The 18,334-nt window shown below is 37.0% G+C and overlaps 1 protein-coding gene across 1 annotated transcript in view; it reads left to right on the top strand.

Annotated features, from left to right (window-relative positions):
• Positions 1–18,334, top strand: part of Rsrc1 (arginine and serine rich coiled-coil 1) — a 372,541-nt gene that overhangs the window by 273,836 nt on the left and 80,371 nt on the right. The gene's annotated exons all lie outside the window — the stretch shown is intronic.

The raw sequence follows: 18,334 nt of genomic DNA, 5'->3' as shown, positions 1-18,334 counted from the left end.
GGAAAAGAGAAGTCCTCAGATTTCCCTAGGGGACAACATGGTGAATGACGAAACCATGATGATTTCCTACCAAGCAGTTTTCCCTATGGACAGATAGATGAGCAATAAGTGCATGCGTGATGAGGTCATTTGCACAGTTTGGTGGTGCGTCTCAGAGAATACTTGGAAAGGAGACATGGATTTAGTGAGGGCCTTCTGTGTTTTCATTGCTGGGATCCTTGTATCCTTTAGCATGTTTGATTACCAGATCAACCTTCAAGGAAAAAAAGGTACTCAATTTTTTCCATTTATACAGATTTATCAATCATTTTCTCCTATTTATTCTTTTTCTTCTATAAATTATTTGAAGGGATGCTATAGCAAAGTAATAAAATGTGTGAATTTTTAAAAATCTAAAAAACATACATAAATCATCAAAAGCAGGAAAAAAACAGATAAATATTCACATTTCAAAAGAGCCTGTCGAGTCATTGTGTCTTTTTCTGGGTTTTCTGACAACCAAAGTCGAAGAGAAGAGCAGATTGTCAAAGATGACTACAGATTTCCCTGAAGAGCTTTGCCTAGAGGGGACTTCTGATATAGAGCTGCATGTGTGTGATTTTCTTATAAAACAAAGCATTATAAAATCTCAAGTATCTTTTATGGTTATTACTCTCTTCTTAGCATCATCACCAAGACCATCATCATCACCACCACCATGTGTGATACAGCATATAATATCCTCAACACCATAATTATAAGAAATACAATAGCATCTTTCAGAGATCTCTTCTTTTTTTCATTGATAAAAGTCAAGAATATGGCTGTAAAAAGCAATATAGTAAAATTCCCTTCATTCAGAAAAAAATGTCCAAAATAGATAGCACTATAGTGAATCTGCTTGAACCTAACTAAAACCCACCGTATCTAAAGAAACAGAATGCTCATTTTTTTTTTTTCCCAGTAGTCCTTCTGACAGGACCTTTCTCCCAGCCAGCGTCTTGGTAGCTGAATAAAAGTCGTTTTGGTCTTCTCTACCTTGTAATGGCCTGGAGTAAAGTTATGGTGTGTGGCTGATTCAGGGTGGGGCTTTAAGTGTAATGAGCAGGTGGTGCATTGACCCTCCCTTCAGGAAGTCAAGAGCAGTGAGCCACTATCCTACAGAATTGGCCCTGAACCTCCGTAGGGTGGTAGGCCCAGAGGGGACCTTCAAGTGTCTTGGAACTCTTCTCCAGCACCATTGTTCGCTCATCCACAAGAATTGGTCTCAAGGTTTATAGCCTTGGGCAGAGCAGAAAGATCAGATCAATTCATGTATCATCTTACTGATAATTGAGAAATTCTTGGTTGTATTGTCACCCAAAGTCAAATTTGAGAAAATCAGTTTCCCAGAGAAGTGACCAAGACTAAAACTATCACGTGTAGTAAAGTTCATTTGATTAAAACTTTGAGATTAAGTAAAGCACAAAGCGATATTTTTCTGCCACCAAAACTGTTCAGAGCATCTGTTTAGTTTTCAATCCTGTGCTCACCAACCAGTGTGTTAATTAATTACATGCAAGTGATCTCACTTAGATGGTTTCAGAATATGATTCATTCTACCTTCCAAAGAGACATCTAAGTTTTTTTTATCAAGTGACTTCACTTGAGGAGATGTTACTAGGTCCCAAGAAAAAAAGATTTTTAGAAAATTTGATATTCAAAACTCTTTTTTTTTTTTTTAGTTAAAGAACTGACAGAAAAATGAGCATTCTACATAGCAAGTAGAATTTGTGCATTGGGATTTTTTAAATGGCAAATATATATATATATATATATATATATATATGGCTTACCTTGAAAATATCCAACACAAAATTTTAAAATTTTACAACTACCTGTTTGGTGGGACTCTGGCATTTAGGTACCAAGTAGAATTAGCTTTGTCACACTAGTGAGCATTACAAATACATTTGAATTGTATCACTTATATTTCTGTCAAATGTTAGCCATTGTTAGATTGTAATTATAATCAATATAAAAGAGGAATGACAATATTTCACATGTGGACTTTTGCAAGGATTTCTCATGAGCACACTTGAATGCATGGATCGGCCTGAATAAGACTTACATCTGTGATCCTGGGCATCTTCACTTTTCCTGTCTGTTGGGAACTGATGCTCTCGCTCTTGGGTGTGGCCACAGGATCAAAAAATAATGCACAGCAGACAGTGGACTTTGTGGAAATAACTCAAATATTTTTCTTTACGTTCATGGGTGACAGCAGTTTGTTTATAACTGAAAACTCAAGGTCTGTTTTGTTTGTGGTTTAGAGTCTAAAAGAAGTGAAGAGGAGAATGCCCTGAGTTGTCCCAAGGATCTAAGTCGAGTAACTCAAGCAGGTCCCTTAACTTAATGACAATACGGTCCAACATGTTTTCCAAGCCTATAGTCATATGATGAGTGATTTTTATTTCATAAAAGATTTGAAGTTATGAAACTTGCTGTTTAGATTTGTGCATGCTTCATATTGGCATGCGCAGTAATGATGCCCCCACTTTTATACTGCTGTATCTATGTCCAGATGCAACACTTACAATATAGTCCTTTTTGGACTAAAACCCATGTAGAGTACACGTGTAGTAAACACTTTAAATCTAGCCAGAGACAGACTAATGAAACACACTCAGAGCTTAGCCTTTTTATTAGCAGTTAAGTTTTGCTATAACTTTGCTTACATTAACAACCCTTTGAAGTTGGTCAGGATTATTCACTAACTTTCACTCTCCCTCCTTCCCTTCCTCCTTCTCTCTCCCCTTACCCCTCCCACTTTCACCCACTCCCCTGCCTTGTCCCTCTCTCCATCCTCTTAGGCAAGGAACCTGGAAGACTCTGCTTGTGTTGCATTTGAGCATATGTACTCACACATGTGCCATACTTGGCCACATATTGATTGCATCCACGTCCTAGGCCTTGTGCTAGGCACGAGGTGACCAAAATAAACTGCCCTCCCATTAGAGGGCCAGGTTCTGGCATACCCTTTAAGGAAACAGATTTATTTGAAAGTACTAAAACTCATGAAAAGATTCAAAGCGACTTGCTCTGAGACACAGTAAATTAGCCAAACAGAAAAGAATCCAAGTCACAGTTCTACAACTCTGTGGTAGCCTAAGGAGCTGTGATCCTCTCTCACTAGCAGTGTGGAAAGATTGCTGTTCCGAGAGGATCAAGGTCCTAGACTGGCTCTGCCACTGATAATCTGTGTCACTTTGAACAAATTACTTAACCTGTCTGGGTCTCAATTTTTCTCATCCATAAAAAAGAACTAGTTGAACTTTTTAAGATTATTTTCAAGTCTTGAGAGTTTATAACTCTATAAATGTACAATATCAATATAGTTTTTAACTTTCTTAAAAATACTTTGTTTAAAATACTTTTTGAACACCTACTGTATGCAAACAACTTGTTAGCTACTGGGAGATGGTCAAGGAACCTGCCTTTTTGGCACTTGGTTCTGGTGGCAAAAAGCAAAGAGGAGATGCAGTCTGTACTGCTAAGAGTTTAATAGCTCGTATACAGTACTGTTGAACTGTGCTGTACTGTAAACTGGCAGGAAAAACTCAAGTTATAAGAGCCTGTTGCAGACTGGGCACCAAATTCATCCACTCTTTTCTTGTATTTAACAATATAAATCTGTTTGCCTGTACTTAAGGATGATTTTGGCATTGTTAGTGTTAAAGTTAGGAAAGCCCTGCGCCAACTAGTTGGGACAAGCTGGCTGCACTAGGGCACTGGCATGTTGAGGCAAAATGGCTGAGCACGCCTGGAGAAGCCAGCAAGATGGTGAGGAGTGAATGGTCGGGCCTCAGAGCAGTTTAACACTAGCGTTTCCTCTTCTCTTGGGTAGAAAGCCACCATCAACTGCACTTGATTAGACTCTGTATTTTGAAGGTCCACTTGCCTGAGAATGAGAATGGATTTGGAGGTGATTTGGAGGCATAGTCCTGGTTGTGGTGATAAGTTTCTAACAAATCTAATTTTAGGAAGGCTACTGAAGCAGTTTTATTAATGTGAAAGATGATGATGGACTAGGATAGTGGCAGTAAAAGTGGAAAGAAGTGCATAGGTTAAAATATTTAATGCATTAGAGGTAGAATGGATAAAATTCAGAATTAATGATTGTGGGGAAGTGAGGTGATGATAAAAAGTGGAATAATTGGCACCCAGAGAATTAAGAGATAGTAGAATATTCTTAAAGAATCTCTAAAATAAATATGTTAAAATGATTGAAGAGAGTTAAGTGGATATGGAAACTGTAATCTGTAAGTAGAGTAGGATAAAAAATGCATAGGGAGATTATTAGTTCCAGATTTGAAAAACCCCTTGCTTGCCAGAAAACTTAACTTCATGAACCACAAATGGCCACATTAATAGGTATTTTTTGTGGTGGGGGCAAAAATTTGTTTACAGACATTTCTATTTGTTAAATAAGAAAGTTCAAAATGTTAATTAGTTTAAAAAAAAAAGAAAAAGAACTTTTATTTGTAGTTCAGCTATTATTAAATGTTTTTCACTGCCCATCCATTCCCACCCCCAGAATAGAAGTTTTTCTTCTGATGTGTGCGTATTTCAGAAATTGCATTTATTTAATGTATACGACCCAAGTGGAAGTTTCCATTTTTCAATAAAGAATTTAAAGGCTCCATTCAAAGCAAGTTATACTGAAGAGCAAACTGCCAACAACAGTTAAGTTAGAGAAGAAAGAAGATTTACCACAGCAGAAATCTGTGTAGGGACTGTAGCAGTTGTAATGGTGTCCTCTGTGGGCAATCTAAGGACAGGCATGCCTATGTAAGGACTCACAGAAAGTCAGGAAAAGGTGGATTTAAAAAATAACAGTTTCAAAAGAATGTGTGTTCCTGTGAAAATTTCAGAAAGCTTAAAGTAAAACATGCAATTTTAAAACTTTTAGAAGAAAATGTAGGAAAATAGAGAAAGATTTCTTTAAAAAGACTACATATTTTAAAATATCAATTTAAAAATACAGTAAAATTAGATGATGGTGGGCTGGGGATGTGGCTCAAGCAGTAGCGCGCTCGCCTGGCATGCGTGCGGCCCGGGTTCGATCCTCAGCACCACATACCAACAAAGATGTTGTGTCCGCCAAGAACTAAAAAATAAATATTAAAAATTCTCTTTCTCTCTCTCTCTCTCTCTCTCTCTCTCTCTCTCTCTCTCTCCTCTCTCACTCTCTCTTTAAAAAAAAAATTAGATGATGGCATAGTGAATGAAGTCAAAAGATGTACCACCTTCTGGAAAAGATAGTGCAGTGTTTATAAATGGCAAAGGAATAATATCTGGAATAGATAAAGTGGACTTTAAAACCTTAGAAATCAAGATAAGAAAAAACAACTTTATAGGAAAACAGGGTAAGGATGGGTGCAGTTGTGGGGAGAGTACCTCTAGCAGGTAAATTTCAGAACTACTGAACTGCTCAGGGAACTCCTTGCTTATACACGCATATACACATTGTTTCACATTAACTGGATTGTCAAAAGTTAAGAAGCCCAATGCCACCAGATGGTAGCAAGAATATGGGAGACAGGTGCAATGAAGTGGAAACAGCTCTGGATTTAATGGTATGATGATACTCTCAGTGTCTTCAGTATGCTTGAAATATTTCATTACTTAATCCTGTTATAAAAAAAAATAGGTTGGTCTGATGAGTTTAGTGATGCAGACAAGCTGTTCTGGCTGAAGGGTAAGTTTAAAACCCATGCTGGAAAGCACCAAAGAATGGCTGGTATCAGAGAAGACAGCTCTCGGACCCCCCCCCCCCCCAGCACAGTCACATTTCCAGAGTGGAGTATCAGGAGAGCCAGTGGCTTCTACTTATCTTTGGATTCCTGCAGTATCTGATCTGTCAAAAGAGGCCAGTCAGCTCCATGCCTCCCCACCTCTAGCGATGTAGAGGTGTAGAACTCAGTGTTGTGAAGAGTCCCATTTTCTTTAAGTTATTGCATACTTCAATGCAATTATTCAAACCCCCCTCCCCGCCGTAGTGTTTGTAGATACGGTTTTGTTTGTGTGTGTACAGGGACACAACAAAAATGGTACCAAAGTTTATTTAGAAGGATAATTCTGTAAGTACAGCCCCACACTCCCCAGATAAAAAGCTGTAAAGGCATAGGTCTGAGGTAGACTTGGCTTGGCTAGATCATAACATGTGTCAGCAGTGCCGAGATCATCTGTCAGATCTGTGGCACTGACAGCTCAGAGAGAAATCAAATTATACATGGAAATTTAGCATGTGCATAATTGTGTCTGTTTCTTTATTCATGTGTTTATATCATATAAATTCATTCTTTATTGTGCTTTTCTGCATCTACTTTTCTATCACAATCCTTTTTTTCCAATTTCTTACATAATTTTAATTGCCAGAATCTTATGGGCTACATAATATTTTTTCCAGAAAGTATGCCACTAGTTACTTGCCTCTTGTCAAATATTTATATTACTTTTTTCTATTAAATAATATTCAATGAATATCTTCATGCATACATTTTTCATTTTAAGCTTATTTTTTGATTTATACTATTTGAAATTATTATATCAAAGAGTAAACTATTTTTGGTTCCTGAATGTACTGTTCCATTTCTCTCTATGAAGCCTCAGGTAGGGAGGCCCTTTGCATCAGCTCTCATTTGAAACATTATGGCTCAAGCCTCCCCAGCCACTTGAACATGACTTGTTCTGCTTTCCTCCAGGACAGATCAAGCTTCCATTCTGTGTTGCAAATAGAGCAGCCCAACAAACCTCACACCCTTCCTTGTCTCAGCCATCTGGAGCCTGCTGGTTTCCTCAAAACCACTGCATTGACAGATTTTTAGTGGTAGTGCATACCTATTTGATCAATATGAAGGAAAAAAAAACTGAGTAGAAAATAAATGTATTTTGTCATCTTTATTAATTAAAGGGTCCTGGTTTACTTGTGAACAGAGTGGTGGTGAGAAGCAGAGCTTCTGCTGGGCAGAACAGCCTGATTCTGTGTCTGGCCCTGTCCTTTAATAGCTCTGTGACTATGGAGCAATGGTTGAAGCTCTCTGTGCTTGGCTTTCTCTACTGTAAAGTGAGCATGAAAACCACATGGGATTGTTGTGAGCATTGAGTCAGCTGGTATGTGTAAAACATTCAGAGTATGCATGGCACATGCTAGGGCTCGGGAAATGTCAGTGACTGTAGTAGACTGTGAGTTGGCACCTAACATTTCTTCCACCTTCCTAGGCTGCCTGCCTGGGTAGCAGAGGCTGGAAAGCAAAACCTACATGTGCTACAGTTTTTTGCCTTTGAGAATCTGGATGTGCATCAGGCCCTCCTGGTTAGGGGTACTGATATGCAGCAGTCTCGTGTGTGATTTGAAAGTGGAGATGGTATGGAAGCCCCTCCCTGCCGCTCCCTTGGTTGGTGCTGGCAAGCACAGCCATGGAGGCCAGGGCTCTTTCTCTAGTGGTGTCTAATGTCTAGCTGCCAGATGTGAGATTTGAGAGGGGTGCACTGGCAGCCACTTGATGTATAGCCATGGTGGGTATCCTCCAGCCTTCCAGCTCAAGTGGCAGCCTCCTGAGTCCTCCCAGTCCTGGTCCTGCCAGTGGTGGAGGGAGCTGACCCAGCAAGCCACTTGTGCATTGTTGGTTTGGGCCCTTCTCACCTAGTTCCTTGTGATTAGTCCGTTTTGCTTGAAATGTCTAGAAAAGTTTGTTTCATGCAACTGTGACAATAGCAGCAATAGTGATCATGACAGCAAGAGTTGTAGCAGTAGGAAAGATGGTAGCAGAGCTGTTATTGAAACTCCTGCATTCGATGTCTTTCTTTCTGTGTTAATGTGTCAGGATACTCCCACCTGCACCCAGACCTGATAGGCAGCAGGGCACTCCAGGAAACTACATCAACAAGCAGATTTGCCAGTTTCTCCTTAGGATTGACCTCTCTCTGATTTTCTGTCACACTACTAAAATACATTACTGATTTGATTGGTACTAACCTTAGAGAAAAAGAGAAGAGGGAAGCTTGTGTTTGGACTGGAGTTAAGTCTAGTCCCAAACGGAGGCATCTAAGAAAAAAAGAATTTCTACTTAAATTTAGTACATTCTGCCTGAGCTTCTGTTTCCCAGTTGCCAGTCACCGGGGAAGTGTTGATATGAATAAGATACATTCCATGTGCTCAATAATCTCACAGTGGGAAAAAAAGACGACATATAAGTAAATTCTATTCTGTACATGGTGCATGATCCAGCTTGGTTCTTATTCATTCTTGTAACCTTGCTTACTGCAGCGCCTCATCTAGTACACGCTAAATGGATGTAGAATATCACGTCCAGTGTAGACTGAAGCATGTTAACTATACTTGGGAAGGTTAGGAAAACCCTTCATTGATATTGTGGTGATGACAAAACAGGGTTCCATTGCCAAAGAAGTCTGGGAATCACCACCTTGAATCTCCCTTGTAAAGAGATAGCACACATCGGCAAATTGTAGATTTCTGATGAGTTCTGCAGTAAGGAAATAGTTTAATTTTGTCTAACTCAGTATATTCCAAAAAAAAATTTGACCACAGAACCCTTTTAGCACCTCATTGTGTGTGGCAGCTTGGTACATGCCGGTTCAGTTATTTCCTGAGGGTAATTTCTAATAACCGCTCTATTGTGCTGGAACACTGGGACTTTGATAATAGCATTTAAGATCTTAGTGCCATCGGTTTGGTATTCTGAATAAATGTTTAAACAACTTACAGATATATCCCCATTTAAAAAAAATGTGTAGCAAGATGCCTCTTTATTCTCCATATTAGCAGCTAATGTAATTTCTATATTCCACATAATAAAAGGTAGGGTTCTCTAACTAACCAAATGTATTAAATGATCCATATTTTCTCTTCTTTTTTGGTACCAGGGATTGAACCCAGGGGTGCTTAACCGCTGAGTCTCATCCCTAGTCCTTTTATTTTGAGACAGAATTTCATTAAGTTGCTGAGGCTAGCTTTGAACTTAGAGTCCTCCTGCCTCAGCTTCCTAAGCCACTGGGATTCCTGACATGCACCCCTCCACCCAGCCAGATTTTCTTTTAATTGAAAACAATGATAGCTTTTCAAATGAAGATGGGTTGTTTAGAAAGTTTTCTTTGTAGTTATGCTGCCTATTTTCTTAATTATGCCCAAGTATTTCCATCAGCTTTTCCACAATATCTCTTATAACTAAGACATTTGTGGTACAAAAAAATATGATATCCATGAAAATTTCAAATGGAAGTTTTCCTATATAAATTGGCCCTATATTAAATACTTTGGAGTTGTTTCGACTTTGCAATATGTTGCTAAAAAGATATTCACGTTATATAAATATTTAAATATTGTGAATTTTAAATACATCTTTGGGGAAAATCCTGGTCATCCCTAATGTAGGTAAAATAGGCTTTTTAAAAAATTCTTAGCACAGAGAATTGTGGCCATATTAATTTTCCTTATATATTTGTGTATTGTTAATTTCAGTAAATTGTTTTACTTCTGAAATGTATCTTAGACGACTAAAAATAGCATCACAAAACATGTTTGTTATATTCTTAATTGTTTTGACCACAGAATTAATTTTAAAGTCAAAAGGGGCATTTCTTTTTCATCATTTCCAGTTCAGAATATTCAGCATGTCACAGATGTTCATGAATAATGTCCATTTAAAACTGTTGGCAAAGAGTGCTGGTGAGTTGCTAGATGAATTAAATGTTGGGGGGATCTGACAAGCAGCACGCTGCTTTGTGATCATTCCAAAGTTCTAATAATCTCCCTCACCTTCTCTGCCTGCCACTAATGAAAGAGAATAGGTGATTGCACCTCCGGCTATGTTCTGCGCCTAATGACTCCTCCAAAGGCAGATTTATGAAGAAAAAATTAACTTTGAATGAGGATTGAATTGGCCCTGACAGTCTGATAGACTGTGACACAGATTCTGTGGCAAAACAGACGTAGCCCTAATTGATTATCAATATTTTAAGCAAAGTGATGAAAACAAGCATTAAGTGATGAGAAAGGCAGTCTTAATACAGCACGCAAGACCAGGACAGGAGTCTGGGGAGTGTCGCCCCGCTCCCACTGAGCTTCACCTGCCAGTTTCCACCTTTGCTCCCAGCAGCCCTGTCCCTTCTTGCTGCACATCCTCCCCCTCCAAGAGCTGTGACCACAATGCTGATCTTTCCAGCAGCTCCGGCAAAGCTGTCTGCAGTCTCTTCCTCTGGAGAAGTTTGTTAATATTTAACTCATTTTGAATTGAGATTAGCTTTCATAGTTTTGAAGAACTGAGGCTTTTTGTGAAGATTTTAAATTAACATGGGTTTTTCATATAGTGTTTCCAAATTTGTTTTTACTATCCATAAAATAAACTAGCCCAGAATATTGCATATCTCAGTTTCATAATACCAGGCATCATTTTTACCTCCTATGTAGCACTGACTTCAGATTTAATCTCCTAAACAACATAAAAATATTTTTCTAGAAATTATATGTGCACATATGCACACTGAGTCTATGTAATACTAGTTACTTACAAAATATATTTTCACATTAACAACAGAAAAAGTTTTACATAAATAATTGCATGTCCATATGGTGCTTAACAAGTTAATGTAATAACTTTGGAAATTATTGTGTACCTTTATTCTTAACAGGTTATAGTTAGTCTTCTATATTAGAAGTATCAATTGCAGTTTAATTCATTAAAATTGATGACCCAAAACATACAATATAATATAAATAATGATGTGTTTGTGTACTGTTAAATAGGTTTTAGACAAGTTAGCTTATTTGACATAGGAACCCTACATATTTTTCCTTGTGTTAAAATATTCCCTTAATATTTAGCCATCATTGTTCATATTGTTTATGTAATAAATTTCAGCCAGAATGTGCATTTATAGAAAACTTTGCAAGTCTCCGTGTTACCCTGGAGAAGTGAGTCATTTTGGTGTTTTCCAGAGGTCTCTGGAGTAAGTTATGGCAGGTGAAAATGAGGTCAGCAGGGGTGCTGCAGAGGGCAGGTCCGGTTGGTTGCGAAGAAGGTCCAGCTGATGAGGCTGCTGGAGCCTCAGACCCCACCTGGCTGCCCTGAGGGCTGCCAAGATCAGGATTTTAGCACACCTATAACTCATTCATAGTCTAATGTTGGGGTGCTCCAACTGCATTGCGGTTACAACATTATTTATAGAACAGATTGAACAATAAGAGTTTGAGATTCATATCTATATAAAATCTATTTCAGTAGCTTAAAAACAATTTTAAAATCTTCTTATCTCTATCCAGACATAGTTTTTGCTAGATGGATTAATTATCTTAATTGTATTTCTACTTAATATTGGTTCTAATATCTGTTACGTTTATTTAAATTATGATCTTTGGCTTGACCCCATTAAAACAGAATATACATTTAAATGTTATTCTCTAAAAACATTAAAATAATATCTTGGAAGAATATATTGTCACTCCTTCATGGGAGTCTGGAGTGATTTTTCTGAAACTCCTTAAAATGAATCCAATTAGACTCTCAGTTAACTGTTTAGCATACTGCAGCTTAGATTACAAATCAGGTCATTGCTAGCTAGAACTAGAATCCAGTTCTTATTTCTAGACCATTTCCCTTTCAACTCTGTCCTTTGGTGCTTAAAAACCTTAATGTGAAAGCTTCAAAAATGTTTTGTTTTGGTTTTTTAATATTTTTTTGTTGTTGGTAGACCTTTATTTTATTTGTTTATATGTGTTGCTGAGAATTGAACCTCTCGCATGCTAGGCAAGCTTGTTTTTTTTTTTTTATTTGCATATTGCACTTTCACAGTGGTAAGAAATACTTTCAGCAGTTTTACTTTTAAACTAAATGATACTTTTAGGTAGGGTTTCAATAAAGTAGTGTCCATTTTATTTATTCATTTTTACCCCGTGTCTTCCCTAAAAGTAGGAACATTCACACAACTATTTCAGTGTTCAAAATAGCCAGTGGGGAAAACAGAAAATCTTCCATTGTACTACAAAGTGTACTTTGTGCCAAATATTTCGTTTTCATGAAATTATCACTATATTCTAGTTTAAGTAGATTGAAATATTCTACTATAAGTAGAATCTAAAAATACTCATTTGGGGTACTTTGTGCTCTGTTATTCCCTTTACTAACATTCCAACAGACAGCAAAAGAAGATAAATTATTCTTCTTGCGCCACCTAGCGGAACCCAGGGGCTGTGTACTTATCATTATATATCTAATTTGCAGTAGGCTGTACTCGCTTAGCTCCTGCTCATTCTGCTCATAAGAAATTCACAAAGGAGAATCCAAAGATCTAAGCCCACTAAGATGGACTTATTTATCATGTTTTAGCTTAAGAACTTTTCAATACTGACTTATTATTAATAAAACTTTTTGCTCAATTTCCTAAGGCATTGCTTAAACAAAAGACAACACATGAAGTTTGGACATTATGCTCTTCCAGTTGTATATCTGAGACTGTGTAAGATGATTACACATCTGGAAAAACATTTTAAAAAAGAAATAGTATGAAATCAGACAGACCTTATAAGACACATTTTAAATAGCTCAAACTAATTGAGCCTTTTATGATAAATTATACCAGTGTTTTTATTTGGTGAGCTTGTGTTTTATCATAAAAAAATTACAAAATAATTTGTATCACAGAAATGCATTTGAAATGAAACAGCACTTTTATATATAGAACTGCCAGACACACTTACTAGTGTTTTAAGATAAGATGCGTTAATTCACTTGCTTTTAAAATCGCTGTCTCCTGTGTCTGAAGGGCAGCTGTTGCTTGGTTTTATGTTGTTTACATGTTGTGTGAGTGTTCAGCTACTTAACTCCTAGGTCTTAATTTTGAATAATATTATTAAATTCTTAGGTCATGCTTTTGAAATACTGGCACAAGGTAAAATAAGAATACTATAGTAAGTGGCATTATGTTTTGATGTAAGAAGTATCTAATGTGAAAGAATCAAGTAGACCAGGCCCCATGTGCTCGATGCTACTCGGAGGCTGACTTGGAGGGTCACATGAGCACAAGAGTTGGAGGCCAGCCTGGGCAGTACAGTCAGACACGGTCTCAAAAAGCAATCAGGGAAGACAATTCATTGAAGTGGGAGGAAACTGTTCCTTATATGTGAGGAGATATGGCACTTATAATAGCTGCAACCATAGTTCTGAAGATGTCTATTTGATTTGACATTTGATTATTGTGAGAATTCCTAAGGTTTAGGTCTGATATATGCTATAAATGGAAAATTCTAATACATATATGTTTCTTGATTTCAATATTGAATCTTACCCTAAACTAATTTTTTGGTAAAAAGATTCACTCTTAGAAACATTGATGAGTATATTTATATATGTGTGCATACATAAATAAACACAATCAAGTTATATTTATACAACTTCAAGATTTTGAAGTTTTGAGGAGTTTATGTCAGATTTTATTTTTAGAATATTAATATTCACATGATTAGAATGCAGTGTGCTAATTGATATAGTTTTCTGAGACTGATAATCTCAGGATATCTTTTTTTGTCAGGATGTTCCTAAAATAGTAACATAAACAAAATTAAATTTGTATTACATTCTCAGTCATAATTTTGTATGTTAATTTATTATTTAGTTCAATACACATTTATTGAGGAGCTGATGAACCAACTCTGATTCCACACTGCTAAAACTAGTAAGATATCTGACCTGGAGAAATTATCAGTATAGTGGGGAAAAGACACATGGCCCCCTGCCCCTCTGTATTTCTCTCTAACCTACTGGGAGAGGTGCAGGTCGACCAAGAGCAGAGCATCTCAGAGCAGGTTCCCAGGCATCGAATATCATGAAGGCAAGCATGAATGGCCAGGTGCGCCCTGGAACTCAGGACTCACCTGCGAACATGCACATATGGCACATTTCCATGAAGTCGAAAGGATCTGGCACGATGGTTTACTTAAAAGTATGCACACACAACCAGACTCTGAATTTCCTCTTGATACCTCACTTCACTTTAAAGTGGACCTATTTTATATTTCATATGACTTCTCAGAAATGTCAAAGAAACCACACATTATGTACACCTAGTTGATATTTCCCTAAACAAAATAAAAATTTTTTGCAAGGAATGTATTCACTACTAAATACGTGTAAATAGGTTTTTAAAAACATACTGTGAATAGTACAGATGTGTGCACTTTTAATATGCACAATAATTACCATAAATACCAATGTCTATAAAAGTATATAGATATTTATAAATATAATGGTAATTTTTATGTGCTAAAGGTTTTGTTTTATTCTGAATGCTTGGCACACATTAACTTATGCAATCTTTACAGCAATACTGTAGCTTATCATAAAGGTGTTTTGTCATCAGTACTACTTTCAAAGAAATTAGGCTTAAGACATTGAGAGATTGAACTTGCACCAGATCTCGTAGCTAAGGATGGGGAGACCCAGGGTTCAAACAGACAGTCTGGCTTTAGAATCTCTATGATAATACTCAGTAATTCATTGTAACCTGATGATAACTGTTTCATTAATAGATAATGCTGGGCCGGGGTTGAAATTCACTGGTAGAACACTTGCCTGGCATGTGTGGGACACTAGGTTTGATCCTCAGCACCACATAAAAATAAATAAATAAAATAAAAGTATCATGTCCATCTACAACTAAAAAAAAAGTTTAAAAACAGATAATGCTATAGACGATGTCATGTTCCAATGAATGTCTTCTGATTGTTTTGCTATATATGACTGAAAACCTTTGGGTGGAGATCTCATGCAATACACTATTCTACCAAATTCCCAGGGTAGTGTATTTAACATAAATTAATGTAAACCTCTACTGTTCAGCTATTTTGAAGTTACAAATCTTCTCAGCAGTTCCAGTTCATTTTCTTACCAGTGTTTTCTTACCTTTTTGAAATTGAAAATGGTTTGATAAAGGGTTAATTTTGAATTTATTGGCATTGGGCTGAATTTTGAGGATATAAAGGCAAATAAGAAACAAATATATTGAACAAATAATTACAATGTAATATGATTAGGGTCAAAACAGAAGTACTACAAAAGAAACTAATTCTGTCAAGAATTAGAAGAGCTCTTGTAAAATGTAGAATTTCAAGAGTGAGAAATGCCTTCCAAATCTAGGATACAAAAAGGTTCAAAATTAGAAGAGTATGGAGTGTTGATCAAATTAGAGAAGGCTCTTAGATTTGAAGTATAAAGAATATGGAATGAGTGATGGCTGACTGGAGGAAATGGGTCAAACTGTCTAGTGAGGGATCGCATTGGTCTTGCTAAGGGAAGATGAGGCTGACCATTTCTGGAGAGTGCTTTATTGAGGAAAGTGATAGCTTTTACTGATCCTGCACTGCAAAAATAAAACTGTTCCAAAGAGATCCCCTAAGGCATTAGACTGGTGCTCAGTGGTAGAGCTCCAAAGCCATTCCCCAAGAAAAATAGTCCAGGCATTCTTGTGAGCTTCCAGGAACCATGGAGTTTAGAAGAGAGGGGTGCAGGCAAGCATGCCTTCCCCAAGCCAGTCAAAGTTATTCAAGGGGTGGAGTGGAGCTTATCAGTAGAGTGCTTACTCTTTGTGTGTATGTCCATCCATCCAGTCCCCTGAACCCAAAAAAGACATTCAATAATTAAGTTTTAATCATTAAGCTGTTCCCAATTTCTAGTCCTTTCATAATTTATCCTAAAAAGAAGAGAAAGGTTGGTGTTATTATTTACATTTTGAAATTGGGATGACTCAAGCACGTCTTCAAATTGACTTAATAGGACATGAGTTTGGCACCAGAATTTGGCTTTTTGAATTCTAATTCAGCATGGCCTTCATTGGGTTGCCTCTCACTTTTAGGTTGCTTTATCCCTTGTGCTTACTTCATTACCTGTGAAGTCCCTTCTTCAGAACATACTGTATCTGGTATTTTTATTTTTTTGTGTTGTTTTTGTTTTTTAGTTGTAGATGGACACAATATTTTTTTTTAATGTGGAGCTGAGGATTGAACTCAGTGCCTCAAACATGCTAGGCAAGTACTCTACTACTGAGCTATGACCCCAGGCCCCAGTATCTGTTTTTGACTGGCACTGACTTCTTAAAATTTTCTTTTTTTGTAGTTGCAGATGGACATCATGCCTTTATTTGTTTCATTCTTATGTGGTGCTAAGAATCAAACCCAGTGCCTCATACATGCTAGGCAAGTGTCTGCCACTGAGCTACAGCCCCAGCCCTTACCTTCTGCTATACCATCATGAAGATAACCTCATAGTCAACAAATAATGTGTGTTGGATTTCCATGTTGATGCACTGTAGAAGTGATCTGTAGCAATCATTCAACAAGAGGAGCCAAACACTAAAGCATTATAGATTCAGAGATCCCCAAAATATCTGTGCAATCTGGATCATGTGAGAGATCAGAACATGCATCTTTATTAATAACTAAGAGGTTCTGTGCTCGTTCAGCTTACAGTTCACTCTGGAAAGCAAAGGCAAGAGTTTCATTATGTGCCCAGTTTCATTGACCAAGGGGAGTAGAAGCCTCAGATCATTCCAAAGTCAGGTAGCACCTTCAGGGCACTGTGGTCTGTCATCTAACAAGCTTGTGTAGCTGATTGTGAACTGTAGGTGAGAGTTGTATGTTCCAGTTAGTGGAGGCACAATGTAGCTCCTCTATCGGAAGATAGCATCCAGAAGAGCACTTAACCCACACTCTTAATAGGCTTAAATCAGGTCATGTCATAAAGCTCCTTTGGGGAGAATTTGTGGACTCGACCGTGGAAGTTCGCATTTTACCAGGGTGTTAGCATTTTTAGTGCAGAGATGTATGTATTATAGCACTCAAATTCAGCTGTTGGTCTCAGACTTAAATGATTAATCTCTCAAGTGCAGCAGCCAAGATCATAGCATGTTCTTAAACACTGAGCCTTTCATATTCCTGGGAAAAAGTCAATTCAGAAATATTGATTCATTAGTAACCTGGCAGTTTACCCCAAATTATTTGCTTTTATACTTATTTTACAATGGTGTTTTATTCGTGATCTTTCTGACTTGCTAGTTAAACTTTTAAGTATAATAAATATAACATCATGGTAATATTATAGAAATACAATAAATTAAAATTATTTTAGAAGAAGTATCTAAGTTGAGGGTATGACTCCACTCAAAGACAGTGGTTCCTAGAGTTTTCCTCAGCTGCTGAACCATTTTTCTTGGAATGGAGTTATTGCGGTGGCCAGCTGACTTTAACCAACATCAAGTTGATGGATGTGCAGTAAGTCAGAGGAGCACGGGATGATGAAGTTATTTTTATTTTACGTATCAGTGTTCTGAAAAAAAAAAAAATCTGGTGTTGCCTTTTTATTAAGAATCTAAGCCTCACAGTAGTATACCAATGTTGTTGTTATTGGATTATATTCTTTAAAGTTATTGACTTCAACATTTGTTCTTAGATTTTAGTAAATGACATTTTAACTACTGTGATTAAACAGTTTCTTCATTTTACAGAACAAAAAGTCATCAGAATTAGAGAAGAGTTATATAAACTCTCAGGAGGCAATAGGAATTTTTACACATTTGAAAAAACAAAACAAACTGACTACCAGCCATCTACATTGTGTCTTTAACTGTAACTGGGTCTTTATTCATGATCTTTCCTTGCCATTGAAATGCTCATGGGTTCTACTAGAAGAGTCAGGGAGAGAGACCCCTGCATAAGCACGAGCGTTAGGCTCTGTGGCACGCAGCTGCAGTAATCCAGTGTTTCTACACACAGGCTTATGGATGGCTCTCAAAGCCTTTCCAACAGATGACATGGAAAATTCTGTAGCAGAAGAGATGGGGCACAAGAAGCAAACAATTGCAAGTTTGGGTAAAAGCCCTCTGGGCCTTTTACTTCTCAATAAGAATTGAGAGAAGAATCCAAAAGACATGACACAGGAGAAAATAATAGAAGAAAAAGCTTTGTTTGGGAACATTAGAAATATGCAAATAGGAACTTGACATAAAAGCAAACAATCCCCACTCAATATATTCCCAGTACTCATAGACTCCCATGCTGGTGCTAACAAAAAAAAAAAAAGGAAAGAATTAAAACATACCATATCATTTTGTAGTTTTCATTTGTCATCTCAATGAATTTATAATTTTTTAGCATCAACTGAGGCAGTAAATTTAAAATATTGATTCAGTATTTCCTTTTTACCTTAGTGAGCTAATATTATAACCCCAGTTACATAGTATGCAGAAACAGTAGCTATTTCCTTAAGTAAATTCTATATGCATTTGACATAACTAGGAAGTTTTAAAA

The sequence above is a fragment of the Urocitellus parryii genome, chromosome 2 (genome assembly GCF_045843805.1).
Source record: "Urocitellus parryii isolate mUroPar1 chromosome 2, mUroPar1.hap1, whole genome shotgun sequence".
NCBI lineage: Eukaryota > Metazoa > Chordata > Mammalia > Rodentia > Sciuridae > Urocitellus > Urocitellus parryii.
The sequence above is the reverse complement of the archived record's forward strand: the minus strand, read 5'-3'. Positions and strand labels throughout refer to the sequence as shown.